Here is a 9510-nt window from a genome sequence, read left to right as displayed (position 1 = left end):
GCTTTGGGTCTGCAGATCACAAACCTTCAAATTGACATTTATAGAAAAATCAAGAACATTTCATCAGTATGTCAGATTTCTAATTAACGAAGTTTCCTGAACTCAGACAATCAAAAAGTGCAAGCTGCACAAAGTCCTTTCTTCTGCAAGGGTCTGGAAGAGAGTGCATAGCAAATTATAACAAAATCCTACAAAAAAATTTCAAATTGTTCATGAAGTAGAATATCTATGGTTTTGTGTATTGCTGTCTACATGACAGCATGTGGACATCCAGTTGTGTGTGCGTGCACCCCTGTAAATGCACAATGCTCATGTGAAGGAGAGCTGCTCCCTCTGCTTGCACAATCTGTCTCTACCTGTTCTCATAAAGCATGCTTTCAATCTGCATGAGCAAAGAATGTGACAAGATTACTCCAGGACACTCTGACCTGTGAGCACAGTCACAGTTCACAATTTAAGGTGCTGAGCTCTCTAGAAGTCGTGGTCCTAATGAGGCCTCAATTACTTGTCATGGTGGGTACAGTGAGAAGCTTCCTCTTATATCTGTGTCTAAAACTCAGGAAGACTGAAAAGGAGCAGATTTTCAGGGGATTGGTACACTCCTGGGAGCCCAGCACTCAGGATACTGTGGCAGGACTGTGAATTGGCGGCTATAGGTTACATAGAGAAAGTGTCTGAAAAAAGTATCACAGAAAGAAATAATTCATCTTCCCATCTCGCTTTTAGCTACTGTATTGCTAAACTTCCCCGACCTGGTTTTGAATCCTCTTTAGCAAACTATTTATGTATTGAACAGAAAACAAAACACTGGCTCTGAACTCTCCATCTTTCTGCCTCATCCTCCAGGTGGTTGAGATTATAGGTGTGTGCCACCACACCCAGCTGGGAAGACCTGATGCTTCAAGAGCCTATCTTCTATACTCTAGGGAGGGAAAAGTGCAAGACATAGGCTATGGAGAAGGCAGAAGATAGGCAGGTATGGCAACATGTACTTGCAAATCCCAGGACTTGAGGCTGAGGTCAGAAGACATTGAAATTGTGGCCATCCTGAGCTACAGAGTGAGACTGTCCTGAAACAGAAGAAAACAAAGCCAGTGCCCCAACTCCTGGTCCATTTGCTTTTGAACTTCAGGCTCCTAGAGAAGAACAGATTTAATGTGGCCAGCTCAGCGCTCAACCAAGTGGTTTCAGACATGAGGAGGCTGTGGGCTGGATGAGACAATCCAACATGAGTATTTCCTAGCCTGTATCCAAGTCATGGTAATAATGATCAATGTACTGAGCGTTGGTGTGGTGTCTGTAGAAGGATGCTGCAAGGAGGGAGGGCTGAGGATCTCAGGGACAGTCAGAGCAGCCCTAGTGAAGCACAGCCCCATGTTGTCAAATGAACATTTTGTTGGACCCCAAATCTGGGGGTCTTGAGTGGGCACCCCAAGAACCCAGACTCCAGTCCAGTTGATGCAATAGCAAGAGGTATTTATTTAAACTTCTATATAGAAGGACAAACTCTGCTCCTAAGAGCAAGAGCCACATCTTACTGCAGCCCCATAAGGGCTTATGAAGGAAAAATCCACAAAACCCACAAGATTACAATTCCCATACAGTTTCATTTCACAAGATCATGGTCTGGTCACAGAGTGATTACATTCTTCCTGAAACCCCAAAGGGGGTATCAAGGCGGGAGTGGAGTTTACACACAGGTCACAGTGGTCCTTCCTGGAACACCTGCAAATATCCCAGTCACAGTTGAGCACACCTCTTAACAGAAATCTTTTTACATTGTTATATGGTTGCAGAGGAGATCGAACAATGGCTAAGTCAGGTTGTCCTCGGAACTAGATTTTTAGTTTCTCATTTCTTGGTGCTTGAAGTTTCTCTTTTCCTGAGGCTTGGGGGTGTAAGCCTGAAAGGCTAGGGTCTTTCAAGTTTTTTTTTTCAATAATTGAGTAAAACTGAAATTATTATAAGCCACAGTCGTCCTAGGGACCTCCATGCTATATATATAGCCTCCATAGTTCTATGGGTTGTGGTCTGATTGTACTTTATTTTATATCTAGAATCCACCTATGAGTGAGTACATACCATGACTGTCTTTCTGAGTTTGGGTTACCTCACTCAGGATGATTTTTTCTAGTTCCATCCATTTGCCTGCAAATTTCATGCTTTCATTGTTTTTCTCTGCTGAGTAGTGCTCCATTGTGTATATGTACCACATATACACATGTACCACATTTTTTTCATCCATTCTTCCATTGATGGGCATCTAGGTTGTTTCCCGGTTCTGGCTATTACAAATAGTGCTGCTATGAACATAGCTGAGCATGTATCTTTATGGTATGAATCAACATTCCTTGGGTATATGCCCAAGAGTGTATCCCAAGGTATTTTATATTATTTGTGGCTATTGTAAAGGGTGATGTTTCTCTGACTTCTTTCTTAGCCCTTTTATCATTTGTGTATAGGAGGGCTACTGATTTTTTTGACTTGATATTGGATCCTGCCACTTTACTGAAGGAGTTTATCAGCTGTAGGAGTTCCCTGGTAGAATATTTGGGGTCACTTATGTATACTATCATATCATCTGCAAATAGTGAAAGTTTCACTTCTTCCTTGCCAATTTGTATCCCTTTGATCTCCTTTTGTTTTCTTATTGCTCTAGCTAGAACTTCTAGTACTATATTGAATAAATATGGGGAGAGTGGACAGCCTTGAGTGGTATCACTTTGAGTTTCTCTCCGTTTAATTTGATGTTTGCTGTTGGCTTGCTATAAATTGCTTTTATTATGTTTAGAAATGTTCCTTGTATTCCTGATCTTTCTAAGACCTTTATCATGAAGGGGTGTTGGATTTTGTCAAAGGCTTTTTCAGCATCTAAGGAGATGATCATGTGGTTTTTTTCTTTCATTTTGTTTATATGGTGTATTACATTGACTGATTTTCATATGTTGAACCATCCTTGCATCCCTGGGATGAATCCTACTTGGTCGTGATGGATGATTGTTTTGATGTATTCTTGGATTCGGTTTGCCAATATTTTGTTGAGTATTTTTGCATCAATGTTCATGAGGGAGATTGGTCTGTAGTTCTCTTTCTTTGTTGCATCTTTGTGTGGTTTGGGTATCAGGGTAATTGTAGCCTCATTAAAAGAGTTTGGTAGTGTTCCTTCTGTTTCTATTGTGTGGAACACTTTGAAGAGGATTGGTATTAGTTCTTCTTTGAAAGTCTGGTAGAATTCTGCACTGAAACCATCTGGTCCTGGGCTTTTTTTGGTTGGGAGACTTTTGATGACTGTTTCTATTTCTTTAGGGGTTATTGGTCTATTTAAATGGTTTATCTGGTCTTGATTTAACTTTGGTATGTGGTATTTATCCAGAAAATTGTCCATTTCTTCCTGGTTTTCCATTTTTGTGGTTTACAGATTTTTGAAGTATGATCTGATGATTCTCTGGATTTTCCTCATTGTCTGTTGTTATGTCTCCCTTTTCATTTCTGATTTTGTTAATTTGGGTGCTCTCTCTTTGCCGTTTGGTTAATTGGTTAGGGGTTTGTCTATCTTGTTGATTTTTTCAAAGAACCAACTCTTTGTTTCATTGATTTTTTGTATTGTTTTCTTGTTTTCTATTTCGTTGATTTCAGCTCTCAATTTGATTATTTCCTGGCATCTATTTCTCCTGGGTGAGTTTTTTCTTTTTGTTCTAGAGCTCTCAGTTGTGCTGTTAATTCATTAGTATGGGATTGCTCCATCTTCTTTATGTGTGCATTTAGAGCTATGAATTTTCCTCTTAGCACTGCTTTCATAGTGTCCCATTAGTTTGGGTATGTTGTACTTTCATTTTCATTGAATTCTAGGAAATCTTTAATTTCTTTCCTTACTTCTCCCTTGACCCATTGATGTTTCAGGTGGGCATTATTCAGTTTCCATGAGTTTGTGGGTTTTCTATAATTTTTGTTGTTGTTGAGGTCTAACTTTAAGGCATGGTGGTCTGATAAGATACAGGAGGTTATTCCAATTTTTTTGTATCTGTTGAGATTTGTTTTGTGGGCAAGCATGTGGTCAATTTTTGAGAAGGTTCCATGGGGTGCTGAGAAGAAGGTATATTCTTTTGTGTTAGGATGGAATGTTTTGTACATATCTATTAAGTCCATTTGAGTCATAACATCTGTTAGGTCCTTTATTTCTTTGTTAAGTTTCAGTCTGGTAGATCTGTCTGGTGTGTTAAAATCTCCCACTACTAATATGTGGGGTTTGATGTGCGTTTTAAACTTTAGTAGTGTTTCTTTTATGAATGTGGGTGCTTTTGTATTTGGAGCATAAATGTTTAGAATCGAGACTTCATCTTGGTGGATTTTTCCTGTGATAAATGTGTAATGTCCATACTTATCTCTTTTGATTGATTTTAGTTTGAAGTCTATTTTATTAGATATTAGGATAGCTACACCAGCTTGTTTCTTAGGTCCATTTGCTTGAAAAGCCTTTTCCCAGGCCTTTACTCGGAGGTAGTGTCTGTCTTTGAAGTTAAGGTGTGTTTCTTGTATGCAGCAGATGGATGGGTCCTGTTTTCTTATCCATTCTGTTCACCTGTGTCTTTTTATAGGTGAGTTGAGACCATTGATATTGATGGATATTAATGACCAGTGATTGTTAATTCCTGTTATTTTTTTGTGGTTGTGTTGTGTTGTCCTTCTTTGGTGTATGTTGGTGTGGGGTTATCTATTGCTTGATTTTTCATGGATGTGTTTAGCTTCTTTGGGTTGGATTTTCCCTTCTAGTGCTTTCTGTAGGGCTGGGTTTGTGGACAGGTATTGATTAAATCTGGTTTTATCCTGGAATATTTTGTTTACTCTGCCTATGGTGATTGAGAGTTTTGCTGGGTATAATAGTCTGGGTTGGCATCCGTGGTCTGTTAGTGTCTGCATAAGATTTGTCCACGATCTTCTAGCTTTCATAGTCTCTATTGAGAAGTCTGGTGTTATTCTGATGGGTTTGCCTTTATATGTTACTTGGTCTTTTTCCTTTGCGGCTCTTAATATTTTTTCTTTGTTCTGTGTGTTTAGTGTTTTGATTATTATGTGGCAAGGGGACTTTTTTTTGGATCCAGCCTATTCGGTGTTCTGTAAGCTTCTTGTATCTTCATAGGTATTTCTTTAGGTTAGGAAAGTTTTCTTCTATGATTTTGTTGAGTATATTTTCTGTGCCTTTGAGTTGGTATTCTTCTCCTTCTATCCCTATTATTCTTAGATTTGGTCTTTTCATGGTGTCCCAAATTTCCTGGACATTTTGTGTTACGACATTTTTGTCTTTAGCGTTTTCTTTGACTGACGAATCTATTTTCTCTATTGTGTCTTCAGTGTCAGAGATGCTCTGTTCCATCTCTTGCAATCGGTTGGTTATGCTTGTTTCTGTAGTTCCTGTTCGTTTAGTCAGGATTTCTATTTCCAGCATTCCCTCAGCATGTGTTTTTTTTATTGTCTCAAATTCATTTTTCAGATCTTGGAATGTTTCTTTCATCTGTTTAATTGCTTTTTCTTGTCTTGATTTGATTTCTTCCCATTTTTTGTTTGTTTTTTCTTCCATTTCTTTTTTTTCTTTTTTTTTTTTATATATTTTATTTATTATGTATACCGAGTTCTGCCTGCAGGCCAGAAGAGGGCACCAGATCTCATTGTGGATGGTTGTAAGCCACCATGTGGTTGCTGGGAATTGAACTCAGAACCTCTGGAAGAGCAGCTCTTAACCTCTTAAGATGGCTCTTAACCTCTGAGCCATTTCTCCAGCCCCCTTCTTCCATTTCTTTAAGGGAGTTTTTTATTTCCTCTTTAATGGAGTTTTTTCATTTCCTCTTTAAGGGAAGTTTTTATTTCCTCTTTAAGGGAATGTTTTATTTCTTCTTTAAGGGCCTCTATCATCTTCTTAAAGTCATTTTTAGGGTTGATTTCTTCTGTTTCTTCTGTCTTGGTATGTTCAGGTCTTGCAGGTGTAGAATCACTAGGTTCTGATGGTGCCATATAGGTCTTTATGTTGTTGCCTGTATTTTTACACTGGTGTCTACTCATCTCTTCCCTCTGCTCGGTGCAGATTGTGTCTGTGTCTGAGAGTGCCTCCCTTGTTCTAATTTTTAGTCTTGGTTCAATAGGAGTTCTTGGTTAAATTGGTGCTATTGGGCTGTTTCTTCAGGGGCAGCTGATCTCAGTTGGTGAAGTGTATACTTATGATTCTGGTGATCTGGTTTGGTGGCTGGGCAGCACCTTCTTCTGTGTTCCCAGGTCACGTTTTGTTCATTCGTCAAATCCTCAGCTGATCTTGTTTCTTCACTTCAAACTCTAGGGATCTGAATCCTCTCCTGGATGGATTTCAGCTGAGCGGGGTAGTCTCACCAACACCTCCAAGTTGTTGGGTTTCACAGGATCAGCAGCTGGGCCCTGGGTTGTCCTCAGATGGAGTGTTCAGATTCATTCTGGTTCCGTCCCATGGAGATAGCTTCTTCCCCAGGTGTTGGGGTTAGAGGCATCCCTGTTCCAAGGTTTTGATTAAGAGTTTGTTTTTACTAGCTCTTCAGAGGGTAATACCTCTGTTTCTGGTCTTTATTGTGACTGTATTTCGGCCGTCACCTGCTGTGCCTGCCTGCCTCCACTCCGGGCCTGCCTGCCTCTGCCATGCCATCTACCTGTTTGGGCCGCTGCCGGGCCTGTATGTCTCTGCCGACTGCCGCCTCGGGCCTATCTGCCTCTGCTTGTCGCCACTGTGGTGCCTATCTACCTCTGCGGGCTGCCGCCGCTGGGCCTGTATGCCCCTGCTGGCTGCCGTCACTGGGCCCATCTACCTCTGCCGGCTACTGCCGGGCCTGTATATCCCTGTCGGCCACCACTGCTGCTGGTCCCGTCTACCTCTGTGGGCCACTGCCGGGCCTGTATGTCCCTGCTGGCTGCCTCAAGTTTTTATACCATGTTTTTATACCAGAGTGTGAAAGCTAAAAGAGCAAAGGTCCCACACTGCCAAACAAACAAGAACACATTGCAGGAATGGGACAAAACCGCGTCTCTTCTTGCTTCTTGGCCACCTTCTTTTCATGGCTTTTGGCTCATCCCAACACACTGTCAGCAGGACAGCTGACCACGCCGATCTGGAGGGCAGCTCACCTCTAGCAGTGCAGCCTGGCTGCTGCTGCAGCTTGCCTGTGTTCAGGGCTTCAATATTCATTGCACTTCTTGTAGCCAGCATTTAGTAGCTCATACTTGGTCAGCTTCCAAGGCTCTATCCCCAGGGTGGGAGACTGAAACTAGAGGAGATGTCTCTGAAGAAATCAAGCCTCCCTAGAGAGAACTGTTATTGATGGGTGAGTGGTGGCCCTGCAGTGAGAAGGTGGGTTCTCAGCCCAAACCAAGGGACCCAGAGGACAACAACCCTGCAGCTCTATTTCCAGTCAGTGATTAGTCTCTCACCCCAAGGATGAGTGGATAACCAAGGAACAATATGGATTTTATGTATCTTAGAGCAGTTCTGTTTTTGTTTTTAAATATTTTATTTATTATGGATACAGTGTTCTGCATGTATGCTTGCATGCCAGAAGAGGGTACCAGATCTCATTACAGATGGTTGTGAGCCACCATGTGGTTGCTGGGAATTGAACTCAGGACTTCTGATCTCTTAACTTCTCAGCCATCTCTCCTGCCCTTTAGAGCAGTTTTGACATGAAATATGAGACCATAAATACAAAAGAAATGGAAAGGAAATGGAAAATTCAGGGAGCAAATATGAAAATACTCAGTAAAACTCCTTCAGAGTAGTCAAAGTCAAATCCAGAGACCAGAGTGAGGCAGCTCCAGCCTGGTGTGGCAGTGCACGCCCTTAATCCCAGTGCATGGGAGGCAGAGACAGGCAGATGCTCATGAGCTTGAGGCCAGCCTGGTCTACATACCATTTTCCATGGCAGTGGGACTACATAGTATAACTTGTCTTGAAATCATAAATAAATAAAACAAAGGAAGCTGGGAACAATCCCAATGTAGAGAACAGACAAAGCCCCACCTTATCTGTAAATAGTAATCATGGGAACTTTTGTCAAGGAAACATTTCAAATCAACAGAAATGATAAAAGACAAAAGGAATGAATAAAGTAATACATTAAAAAAAAGGTAAAAAAAGCAGGATTGATCCAGTAACTGGAAATTCAATTAACACAAATTCCAAACAGAAAGCAATGGAGATAAAATTATCAAGGAAATAATAAGGAAATTTCCAGAAAGGACATTGCTGCAAAACACCAATACATGAAAAAAAATTATTTAAAGAAGAAGCCTAGATAATACATGAGAACAGAAAGAAATTAGAGATTGGGGAACCTGTATACTCTCAAGTATTTCAATCTTCTTCTCAGTATCATCAAGTGTGGGGTGGCAGTAGCAGCAGTGAAGCCACATCTGCAGGGGCCCACAGCCCTCAGCGTTCTTCCAAGTCATGCTGCCCCTAAGCCTGTGGCACTCAACACTCTGCAAGAGACCCACTGTGCAAGTCTCTTCAGCATTTTAGGTGCTAAGTTTCCTTTCTTTTTTTTGTTTGCAAAAGTCTGGGTTTCTTGGTGTAACAGTCCTGACTATCCTGGACCTGACACCATAGACCAGGCTGGCCTTGAACTCACAGAAACCCACCTACCTCTGCCTCCCAAGTGCTGGGATTAAAGGCATGTGCCACCACCACCTGGCTTTAGTTGCTAAGTTAACAGGTAAAAGCAAATAAAATCAACTTTTTGCCTATTTTATATAAAGCTGTGTACACAACACACATATTTTTCTTTGCCAAATGAAACCATTCCAGGATTTTCATACCAACTCTCAATTAGATCTGTGCCACAGTAATGTTGTATATGAACCTTATACCTCACATCTTAAAAACACTGAAGTGAGGGCTGGTGATGGTTCTGAGGTTCGAAGCACTTGCTGCTAGAGAGCACTTCCAGTTTGCTTCTCAACACCCATTTTAGGCCTCTCACAACTGCCTACAATTCCAGTCAGGGGAATCCCATGCCCTCTTCAGGTCTCTACACTTTCCTGCACACATGTGGCATACATCAGACAGACACACCCACCCACACATATGTATACATAAAATGAAGATGAAATAAAGTCAAAATCCAAGTTTTACTCCTGACAACCTGACTTTGGTCTCTGGGAGGCACCTGGGAGAAGAAGAGAATCAATTTCTGCAACTTGTTCTCTAACTACACATGCACATCATGGCATGAATGCAAACACACACTAAATTGAAAGCTTAAAACAAGTTTTTATCTAAACAGAAAGAGAAATACAAAGTTCAAAGTTAGAAAACTTTCAGAGTTCCAGCAATTTTAACTTCATTTGTTCAGAATTCAGCTCTGAGTAGACCCTGTAAGTTCCTACTCAGCAGGAACTAAAAGTATCAACCTCACACTTACCAGATGTGCCATGATGCTCAGTTTGTGCAGCGAGGGCTGCCGGTTAAACAACACCACATCTCCATCTATCAGGTGTCTCTCT

This window comes from Peromyscus maniculatus, chromosome 9 (genome assembly GCF_049852395.1).
Source record: "Peromyscus maniculatus bairdii isolate BWxNUB_F1_BW_parent chromosome 9, HU_Pman_BW_mat_3.1, whole genome shotgun sequence".
NCBI classification, from domain to species: Eukaryota; Metazoa; Chordata; class Mammalia; order Rodentia; family Cricetidae; genus Peromyscus; species Peromyscus maniculatus.
The sequence above is the reverse complement of the archived record's forward strand: the minus strand, read 5'-3'. Positions refer to the sequence as shown.